At 32.7% G+C, this 12182-nt stretch overlaps 1 protein-coding gene and 1 non-coding gene across 2 annotated transcripts in view; one reads left to right on the top strand and one right to left on the bottom strand.

The window, feature by feature from the left end:
- LOC129746125 (mitogen-activated protein kinase 1-like) overlaps window positions 1-12182 on the bottom strand; it is a 330696-nt gene that overhangs the window by 213898 nt on the left and 104616 nt on the right. The window lies entirely within an intron of this gene.
- On the top strand, window positions 53-125 carry Trnaa-agc (transfer RNA alanine (anticodon AGC)). The gene has a single exon. It is a non-coding gene; the product is annotated as a tRNA-Ala (tRNA).

Raw genomic sequence — 12182 nt, 5'->3', positions numbered from 1 at the left:
AGTAGACTTTCTATTTCAACAATAACACGACGGAAAGGGAACATTGCAACATGGGGATGTAGCTCAGATGGTAGAGCGCTCGCTTAGCATGTGAGAGGTACGGGGATCGATGCCCCGCATCTCCAGATTTCTTTTATAATCCTGCATCGGGTTTGTTCGATTTTATTTATATTTGCTCCTCCAACAACAACACAATAGTTCTAAAATTTGTTTTGTTTTTTTTTTTTTCAAAATTCTGCCTTAATAAGAAAGAAAGAAAGCCATAGAATGATGTTTCGAAAATAAAATACACACACTAAGAATGCAATGTTTCCCCTCGGGATAATGACCCTCCGAACCACAGGGGAATTGATGAATTTACACGAAGTTCAAAAGGAAACTCCCATGAATCTCAGGACGCTTCCTGTCTCCTGAAATCCTAGATGACGTTTCTACAAGTGCACAGGTCCTCGAACAATCGTCCTGTATCACGAGGGAACTTCAACTGTCAAATGTTTATTTATTACTTATACTTTTTAATATTGTGCGTCATATCACGTACATTTTCTGCTTGTGTGAAAGAGATATATTGGAAATTCAAGCGGTGACGACGCATACTAAATGAAGACTTCAATGAAATCACTATAGCCATTAATCAAGAGTTGCAATACGAAATAAATGAAAAATGAGAGCCGTGAGTTGAGTTTATTAATACCAGCATAAAAATTACAATTTGTTCTCTTTCATAAAAATCATGGGTATAATCTACGTGTTGCGAAAGGAGTCACTCATCTTAGAGGTGCTGAAACCTGGATGAAAAGTTTATTCCAAGGATAAGCTGGCAGAATTTTAAATGAAATCCAACATGAACCTACCGCTGGAGTCAGCAGCATTGAAACAGATATATTTTTTTAAATAATTCATAACTGACTGAAAATATAATAATACATTGAATTTATTTTCCAGACAAAATATTGGGCAATCACAAACAAACACCAAACCTATTAGTTAAGTTAAAAGAGTAAATAATACCTTTTATGAAATAATAAATCACATAACAATTAAATATTGTAAGGAAAAAATCTCGACCCTACAGAAAATTTTCAAAAGTTCCTTAAAACCACAGGAGAAAACTGTTTCGAACCTACAGGTGAGTTTGACAGTTGTTTTCCTGAGCTGGTTTGATGTCCTGAGATCGTCCTGTAAATTTCAGCTGTTGAATATATAGGACGAAATCGTCTCAACCACAGGAAAAAAGATTAAATTGCAGATGTTGTCCATCGACATTGCACAGTGAAATTCCCAACAAAAAACGAAGCCCCAGGATCAAATAAATACTAATTTTACATGTAGAACTGACACGTGAATCACAAAATATCTGTTGGTTTTGATACGATCCAAATGTGCGAGGTGTTGTTAAGCTGCACTCAGTCATCCCATTTTGTCTTATGCTATTTTTTTAGTTACATCGGTGAAATGATTTTATGCTAAGATTCGTGGATTTGGAATACAATATGTTGTTCAACTTAAATTCCGTTACAATCACCTTTAAGCTACTATATAATGTGCATTTTGGAAGATATCGGTCAAATTTAAAGTAAGATACTAGCAATTTTTTCTACAAATAGATAAAAGTGTCTTTTTAAAATGGGAAAATGAGGTCATGAATCACTTCATGAATTCTTTCAATTTCTAAATGGTATCTTCAAAATGAATTCAAATGATCAAAACTTTTCGGTTATTTATGTGTATTTGCATTTATTTTACATTCAAATAAAAAAAGTCTTTCGGACCCGCAATGAATCGATGGGATCTTTAATTTTACATCATTGATATTTTTTTATCGACACTCCTCAAAAGCCCAGACGAAAAAACTCCCTAATGTTCTACATAGAGTGTCAGTACGACACTTTTCGCTGGAAATTGCTATATTTCTCTTGTCTCTCAGCTGACTTGTAGAAAATTTGTTTTTTTTTGGAAACCTCGTAGCGTAACTCAAATATGATTTTCGGAAACATTTGAAGAACACGAAAAAAAAATTGATTTAAAATTGTCGATTGAAAGTCCGAGCAATATCCGAGCAAATTTGGTAGAAACTCAGGAATTACTGAACAATAATCAAGAGAAAAAAAAAACCTGAAAAAAAATTTGTTCATTCAAACCTGTCAGCAAATTTTAAATCGTATTTTAGGCTTCTAAAAACCTTTTATGATTATTTTTATAGCACTTGCTTAAAACATTTCGTTTCGAACGCATGAATAATTTCAACAGCACAATTTGTTTTTTCTTGTTTGATTTTTCCCAAATTTTGTATTAAATATCCGGGCAAACCTAGATAAAACCTGGCAATGTGGCAATCTATCATATGAATGAACATATTTCATAATAAGATTCTTAAAATACGAAACAGAGAATTTTTGACAAATATTCCAAAGTAACTGTTTTTTTTTATTTTTAAGTTAATTTGTAAATTTTTGACAAACTCTCAAAATTAACTGATTTTTGATTTTTTGTCAATCTGCATTTTCTTAGATTATGCTAACTCCTTCATTCAACTTACACTTGGATTTTAAGTATTTTAACACAACAGTTATCATCACAAGAAAGGCAATATCCTAAAACTCTAATGGGTTAAAAAAAATCTGTCGAGACAGTAGTATAATCAGAAATAACAAATCCTGCGCCTGTAGAGGCGAACCAGCCTGTGGCTGAGAACCTCTCAAATAAAGACAAAAAAAATTCAGAGAAATATGATAAACATTACATCTCTTTTAAGCTTGCCAAATTCGGAAATTTTTAAACCAAGTTTACTTGTAAATAAACAATAAGGCAAACAAAAATAACAAATGTTGAAATACAAACCTGTTTTAATTTAAGGCATTCTACGCTAGAAACATCGTGTACTTCTCGTGTAAAAGAATATATCCCATAGGATTTATTTCAAAACTCGGTTCAAACTTTCCAAAACTCTGGAAGTCATTTCTTACTCGAAAAAATTCTCATTTCGGTACGAAATTTTTATTTTTATGTTTGTCTCAGTAGTAAATAATTTTGAAAACACCAGTTTTTCCATTACCTACTTAATATCATCATCTTCTATTTTCTTGTTGGGCTGCAGAGTTTTTAAGATGTAAGATATTATTTCAATTCGCTTAAATAAAACCGATTGTCGGGTTCAAAGCGATATTCAAAATGATGTTTCGTAGAATTGTCAAATTGTTTGATAATAGTTTTAAAAAAATCAATCATCAATCATATTTATGGCTCCATTCCTATTGCTCTGAATAATATTTTTATCTGTCATGGAAATTAGAGCAATCGACAAAGTATGATCTGATCGGTCTTTATGGACTCTACATTTTTAACCAAATTTTGAGGTTTTCAAATTTAATTGTATTTTTATTAATTTTAATTTTTCTTTTTTTATTTTAATGGACAGTAGTGGTCAGTACAAGAATAATGAAAACCCATAAACTCCTGAACTCTCCTTTTTCATCATCTTTCATTCTTTAGATACTGGTTTATCCACCTAGAATTCCTATTACTTTCATTCGATATTTTTCTTTTGGAAGTGTTTATCCCGGTGCTAAGATTTTCTGAAAAAAAAAACATCATAGAAATTCTAAAACCGGATATTTACATTTTCCTAATTAGCAAAAAATGACCTGTGTTAAACTTTTGTTCAATCTAACATTTTTAAGGCATGTTATTGCAAAAATCCCTTTATTTTTTATAAGTGGCCTTAAAAAAATAAAAAATATAAAAAAACTAAGATAAAAATAAACTAATAAAAAAGATTTTCAGAAATGTAGTTGAGTGAGAAAAAAAGTAAAAAAAATACTTGAGTTCGCACACTTGCTTTTCTATATAGAACTATGAAGGACTATGTAGATGTATGTACATTTTATATACATACGGATGTATACATTTTATAAGATGGTCCAAAAATACCTGTACTGCAGTATATGAACTTATGTTTTCAACAACAAAAAAAAGAAGAAAGTTAAAACCTACATAAGGCAATGGATCCAAATTTTAATTTTGATGCTACATGACTTTAAAATGCATAAAACGACGAAATCTGGTGTTATCTCTTAAAATAAATTTTTGGTTGAAAAGCGACTTTCTGAGACTTTTAAGACTTCGAAAATCACCCAAGAGGGACCAAACAAAATCGGGAAAATCTAAATTATAACTTTGATGCCTAATGATTTAAAAATGCATAAAACGTCGAAATCTGGTGTTATTTCGAAAAAAAAATTTGGCCAAAAATCGACTTAAAAATAAACGTTTTTTTAGATAACAGCAGATCTTGATGTTTTATGCAGTCATTCTGCATCGAAATTTAAATTTCGATTTTTCGATTTCCTTTGGCCCCTTCTCAGGTGATTTCTGCGGGTAAAAATTCGAAACTTTGAAAGCTTTGAGGAACCTCTGAATCAAGTCCGATTAAGCTGATATTTTGCACAGGTCAGTTTTTTTAAGTCAATCTACAAAAGATAGATAAATATATGGTCGGTTTTCGGAATTCGACATGACCCTTTTCGCTGCCATGCTAATCCACTTACATATATTTTAAAAAATTCTATAGATATGTTTTTAAACATTTTGTAAAGGGGTTCAACAAGACTTAAGTTTTTAAAAACTCAAGGTGATACAAATTCAGTTCTCTCTTCTACCCGTATCGAGGATTCGTTATTAAAAATCAAAAACTCTACTGAAAAACTCGCTAAAAGCAAAAGTCGTGTGCTAAAATCAAGGTCACAAAGTGAAATTCACGTCTAAAATCGAAGAATCCATAATCAGGTATACAAGGGAGGCTTAAAGTCAATCAAATCACAACAAAATGTTACTTAAAAAACACAAATTCCACAAAAACTAATCTGCAATCAAATCATTCCAAAATTGTATCTTCATCCAAATATCGAATGGGTGAAGCACTACAAAAAATTGCACATGTCCTTTGTTTTCTCAGTAACTTGTCATCAACGAGTTTTTATTATCACATGTTTCATTAGTCGATTTGGGATAATTTTTGAATTTCTCAAACCCTGGGGTTTGAAAAGCTTCGCATTGTTTCAAAACTAATCCATGATTTTTTTGCAGTATTTTTAAGTAACGTTTACATGAGTAAATTTGAACTTTTATGTTTGTATGGAAAAATTGAATATTTTGTTCCGAAAAATCAAAATAAATTTCACTGGACCAGTCGATAGGAAATTTAAATATTTAATTTTCATTTCTTCTGTGGGACCGAGTCTGCTAACGGTTTTTGTGCCAATTTATAAATTCTCTAAAGAAAATTTTCCACTGAACAACTTTTTTGGAGACCGTAACTTCGTCTCTTGTTAGGCAAAAAAATAATAAGCAGTTTAACATGGGTATGCCTTTTGGCATTAAATACCAATAAATTCAATTGACATCACTGCTGATGCCTGGCGAAGTATTGCATGAAAAGTAGTCATGAAAAACCTCGCTAAACAACCAGCAGTGATGTCAATTGAATTTATTGTTTTTCAAAACCAAAAGACATGACCTCATTCAACAGCTAATAACTTTATTGTCTAATAAGATACGAAATTTCGGTCTTGACAAAGTCGTTCGGCGGAAAATTTCCTTCAGAAAAATTATTATAGCACAAAAAAACATAAGCAGAAGAAACAAAAATGATGTGGGTTTTCAGTATAAAATATTCAATTTTCTCATACAAACCTAAAGGTTCAAATTTACTCATGTGAAAGGTACTTAAAAATTCTGCAAAAAAAATATAGATGAGTTTTGAAATAAAACGAAGCTTTCTAGACCTCAGAGTTTGAGAAATTTAAAAATGACTTCAAATCGACTCAGTCTAATGTTTCATATCGGTACCAAGTCATGTCTTTATTAGTAGAACAAATAGTCACAATTTTCCAGTGAAAGGAGGGTCACATGTGGTCAAATGAGATCAATAAACTTTGATTGATATCTTCTAGCACTTCCAACCAGGTGCAATCTCGTTAATTACTTTTTGTGTTGCACTCATCATAGTGGATCTTTCAAAGAGGAAATCCATGAAAAAATGTATGCCCTGACATTCATTTAAAAGGAAACAGTTACAGAGCTCTCAAAATTCCCCAAATAAAAGCGATTTATATCTCAAACAATTTAAAAATACCTATTCTATATTTCAGTCAGTTCCTTAATTTTTCGCATACAGTTGTTTTCATGAGTATTTTTTGTTTTTTGAAACTTCAGTTCCATTCGAGTTCATAGTATGTATGTTTCAAGTGTCTAATCTCCAATACTCAACTCAAATTTATGTAGGAAACTTTTTTAAGTATTATATTTTGAAACCGTTCTGGTCATGAAAGCTTTCATCAATGAAGTACAGCTTATATTCAAAACCAATCTACCGGAAAAGCCAACCAAATAGTTGAACTAATAAAAGGTCATTTTGGCACCAAACTTTGAGGCAATCCATATTTAGGCTGCCTCAATGATTATAACACCATCCCGTCTCGTCTTGTTCGAATCCTGATGCAGGGAACTTCCTTCCTAGACCACAGACAGGAGCGGATATCCGCAGCCCGAAAGGAGAAACGTACTGATATTGGCTTGACAAAAACTAGGCACTCCAAACGACTGGTCGAGAGAACCACTTCTGGCTGCTTGCTGGATTTTGCTCGACGATGCAAGGTCGGCACAAAATTGATATTTCCAAGGGTGGTTCAAGTATAAAAAGCTGGAAAAATCTCACATTTTGTATTATTGACATAAAAAAAGAAAAATGCGTCCTTATCCCAAGCAACACATTTCAATGATATAAAAGGATATGACAACAAAAAAAAAAGAAAAGAAAAGAAAACGTCTTCGTTCGGAATGTTTTGAAGAGTACCCTAAGTGACCATATGACTTCGGTCGATAGGCCATTGGAATAAATAGCCATTTATATCGACAGCAGCAACAAAAGAGAGCCGTAAACCTGAATGGAATATGAAATTCCTGCCGGCTTCCGAATCGAGTCGAGCCTTCACCCGAGACCAGCAGCATATTGTTTCGTCGCGTGGACTTTATGCAAATGTTTGCACAAATTGAAGAGAGCTGCTAGAGCGCAGCAAAGTGTAGATGTGTGTGGTACTGTGAAATGAACGCTCTGCGACAATATTTGGTCTTATAGTTCCGTCTCGGCCTCTTCCTCTGGAACCGGTTGATTGGTTCCTCTTTTCAATATGTTTTGAATGGCAGTTCCCGGTACGGTCACGGTACAGTCATGGTCCACTAGCTGGAACAAAAGAATATTTGAAAATGTCTTGTGTTCGAACCTTTTATTGATTGTTTCTCATACCGTGACATTTGACCTTAGCCCTGTTTTGAAGTGAACTTTCAAACAAACGGGTTACGACAGCAAATAATGCTTCAAATAAATCTCTTTCACACAGAGTCCATATTTTATCAAGGAAGCTGATGATAATGCAGAAGTGCAGCAATCGTATTCATTTCCGATTGAGCTTACATGATTCAATTGCAGCCAACTAGAGTGTTGTCCGGTAGCGTGCAAACAGTCAATACAACGGAGAAAGAAGGATTTGCGGTGGAAAAAATACACCGACAAATACGAAATACCTTTCTTATCAACCATTGTTATTGCGAGATGGTTCAGGAATTTTATCAGCTTTTTTTCATACTTCAAGAGGCTGGAATCGATGGTATTTGCAAGAAAATACAATACCGATTGAAACTTTTTTATAGATCACCGAAGCAAGTCTCGTTGAATCAACTGCGTTTTTATCCACTCATGATAGAAAAAAATACGAAAATCAGAACTTTCGTGTGATCGTATGATAGTTATACACCACTTGCTTAATGTATAAACATTAATTGTTTTATTGCGAATTCGGGATGCTTGAGACAGTAGAAAAAGGGTCATTCGAATCACCTGAAGCTAAGTTCATTAAGAAATGTGACAGTTACGAATGCGTGTATCTCAAAAACCATTCGTTTGCTCGAAATACTTTCTATGAAGGAAATCAAGGTTATCTATTGATAATTCACTTTAAAAAATGAAAAAAAATTTTCATCGTTCTTTGTAAGAAAAATTTCTCCTTTATTCTTGGTATCTCTCATCGGCCGGCGCACACTTTTTTCAGAATGATACTGATCAGTTTTTCCAACTTAAACTTCGTCTAATCTGTATTTTAGGTCGCTGCATCCTCCTCCTTCAATTAGTTTAACTTTTCGGTCCAATACTTCTCTTTCAAAAGAAACTGAGGGCAATTTAGTGGATACAGCTGTTTTGAAATTAACAAAACTTGATTATTTCTGAGTCACCTTAAAGCATGGGTGGCAAAACCATGGCCCGCGACCAACTTTTTGTGGCCCGCGAAGCTCAATTTGGAAAAGCCATGTTCTGAGAATTCTTCGATTTTCTTGGTCTGCGTATATCATTTGGAAAAATATATTTGAATCTACTCCTACTAAATTCAAAACAAAGATCTGAAAATCTCTTTCAAGTGATATAAGCCAAAGTGGTAAAACTAAATTCGAGAAAACACGGTTAGAAATTGTTGTGTTTTAACCCTCATCCGCATTAGGGTGTCATTTTGACACCATTGCAAGTTTGAAGGCTTGTAACTTCTTTCAGAAGCTTCAAAATACAAAAATTTCTTCGGGGACCCTAAATGAATTCAAAAGTTCTTCAATATTGCATCTTTACTTTTTTATGGACGAACCCTGGAAGCCTGGACAAAAAAACTCCCTTTTCCGACTTTTGGTGTCATTTTGACACCACAAAAGTAAAATCTATTTAAGTCGTTTGAATTATTATGAACTTCATATAAAACTTATATCAATAGAAACCTTGTAATGTCAGTAAAATATGTTTAGAACATTATATACAGCTAGAGTTACAAGTTTTCTCGTTATTCAGCATGAAAGAAAAAACTGAAAACGTGACTAGCAAACGAGAACTACTGTCAATAGAAAATTTCCAACCGCGAAACATACGACACGCATCATTATTTCGTCTGTCGGCTTCGCTCTCTGCCCGAATCACCACCCACCGTACCTACTCGGAGAGCAAACAAACACGATTTGCTGGACGCGGTACTTGTAGTTCTAGAAATTCAGGAATGATTTTACGTTTATAATTTTCATATTTTTGTGAAATCTCACAGCGTGAATTGTTGCACCTCACTAGAATGTAGATTAAATGTGCTTTCCAATGAATATACTCTTGATTGGTCCAAACAAAGTAAAAGCACTGATAATCTGGGTACAACCTGACAGTGGACCACAAAAACAGATGAAATTTCAATTTGTAAAAAAATCCCGCAAAGTAGTGAACTTTGAAAAATTCCAGTTAATTCAATTTTTGTTGCATCAAAAATCTAAAGACAGCGAAATGTTGGAACTTTAATACATTTTGTAGTCATATTTTTTTCAAAACTCTACCATCGCTCAAAAAGTATTTACTAGCAATCGAATGAAAAGTAGGTTTTTTAGACCACTTTTTTAAACTTTTTGTGACCATTTCATTAAAAAAAAATTTAAAAAAATATTGCTTGTCTCCATGATGTAGGCATTAACTTCAGCTTTCATATGCATAAGGCAAATATTTTTTGGACGTGGAACATATGAACTACAGCAGTTTTCGTGAGGCATGTTTTTTCGGATTTTTTTTTTTCTTTCATGCCGAATAATGAGAAAACTTGTAACTTTAGCTGTATATAATGTTCTAAACATATTTTACTGACATTACAAGGTTTCTTTTGATGTAAGTTTTGCTTAAATCGGTCTAACACGCCAAAAGTTATAACGATTTGAGCTTATGGTGTCAAATTGACACCACAAGTGCTGATTAGGGTAATGAAATCTAATGCGGATGAGGGTTAAAACATTTGCAATTTTCTTTCGAACGTAAGAGTATGCGAATATACTTTTAAAAATCTTAAAAAAATCAACTTGGTGAATCGCTTGGTACTATTTACTCAAAATCGATCATTTTTGCACTTATACCCCTTTGCTCTGCGGGCCTAATATAATTTTACAAAAAAGTTCACCGTCATTGTTTAAAAAAAACAATTACAATTACAATTTTTAAATTATCAAAATTGTACGGTATTTGACACATTATCTGTAAATTTCATCACACATTTTTCAATGTTTCCCGATTGGGTTTTGGTGACTACAAATCATTTGTATGAAGAGCATTTAAACGGCATGTAGTTTATTGAAAAGTTTGGATAGTTTCTGAAAGATAGTGAGATCGTATCAAAATCGTTCAAAATTCGTAAAAAATCACCGAAGCATATCAACAACATTATTCAAATTATACTTTTAACTTAAGTATGTTCATTGACATTAAATTATACTTTTACAACAACTTCAACCATTCGTAACATGAATTCTATTTCAATAACTTCGTTCATTCATCCAAATTAATTAACTTTTGAGAGTTATCTAAAATATCGAAAGTTAGTTCTGTAATTTTTTCCAAATTGTTATTGTTAGCTAAGCTTTAACAGAAAAGGGTATATTCATGAAAATTAAATCAAATCTAAAAATATTTTAATTGGCATCTTGCTCTGTATTTATGAACATCAATAATGAAAAACTAGACAGAATTTGCAGTTTTTTTTTACAGTTGGGTAGTAAAATTCAGTTAATACCGGTTTGGTGCTGACAAATCTCTCAGATGAACGATTTTTTTTAGCAAAATTTTGACTTAATTAAAAAAGACTCAAATTCGTATTCGTCTTGTTCATAGAAGGCCTTCCAAATTCACTTGTCAAATCTAGATATTGAAAAATTTGGAAAGAGTTGGATTGAGTTGATGTTATGGTCTATACTTTGAAAAATCAATATTATTTATGATATAACTAGATTTTGTTGAAAAAATTATTCTTTTAGATGTCAAAAGCTTGTGAACGTTATTTTTCGCATTCTGCGTTTTTTTTTTTAATTTATCTATCAAATTTTTCTAAGAAAAACGGTGAATTTAAAAACATTGGAAAATGGGCGGTCATTTTTTTCATATTTGGAGACCACAAAATTTGGTTTTATGTCCATTGTAAACCGATGAGATTTTAAATGCATTGAAAAAATTTACGTGCATAAGTTGGGAGGCCTAATTCATTTGATATTGCGTAATATTTATACTATTTTTCAAATGGAGCAAAATTTGTAAAAGTATGCAAGTAACAAAAACGACTTATTAGGATGAATCTATACTAAGGTTTCCGGGCCGGAAAAAAACCGGAAAGTTTTTATCTAAAAGTCTGGCAAAATCTGGGCATTTGATTTCAAAATTGTCGACCAAAACCTCAGGCAATATCAATGCAAATCAATAGCAAAAAAACTCGAATAAAAATGTCCATCAAAAGTTATCAGCAGATTTTAAATCGTATTTTAGGCTTCCACAAAACCTTTCATGATTATATTTATAGAATTTACTAAAAAACATTCTGGTTTTGGATGCATAAATAAAATTTGTTTTTTTTTCGTTCGGTTTGGCAAAAAGGTGAATAAATCCGAGCACTTTTCAATGAAATCCGGGCAACCGAGCCAGATCGGACTTTTCCCAAATTTTGTATTAAATATCCGGGCAAATCCGGATAAAACCGGGCAACCATTTCTAAAATTCAGCCCGCCTGTTGCAAATGTTGGCCACCCATGCTTTAAAGCGTTTTTAATGGATATTCTGCTGGCAAAATCTGACAATAGCAAAGTAAAACTATCATGAGATTGAACTTCAAGCATAATCGATTAGTATAGATAGTAGTTTGCGAAGAGTACATACAATATTACTCTTTTTAGGCTTTTAAAAACAACGAAAACCAAAGTTTTCGTTTTGAAAATTGTTGTTTTTTTCCGCAGGAGCAGAATCTTGGTAAATTTTGCCATAAGCAGACGTGTTATAGGATTCAAACGCTGGAATTTGTTTGAAAAAGGGATTTTTCATAAGTTTTTTTGTTCATCAGAAATTGCCTCGGAACCGAATATAAAGCTTTGGAACTAGCAAAAATTTGTTGTTTGAGGTTTGGTTTGAATCACTCAAAACTAGGCAACACTTTCAACTTATCGGAGAAAAATTGCGGGACATTTCAGCGATCTTCACTTAGTTTTTCGCTTAATCAAAATTAAAAATTTATGTATGAGCCTTGACTTCCCTGATGACTCTTTTCCGTAGTTAGTTGCCGATCATATGCCGATCATGTGACGATCAC

Source organism: Uranotaenia lowii, chromosome 2 (genome assembly GCF_029784155.1).
Source record: "Uranotaenia lowii strain MFRU-FL chromosome 2, ASM2978415v1, whole genome shotgun sequence".
NCBI classification, from domain to species: Eukaryota; Metazoa; Arthropoda; class Insecta; order Diptera; family Culicidae; genus Uranotaenia; species Uranotaenia lowii.
The sequence above is the reverse complement of the archived record's forward strand: the minus strand, read 5'-3'. Positions and strand labels throughout refer to the sequence as shown.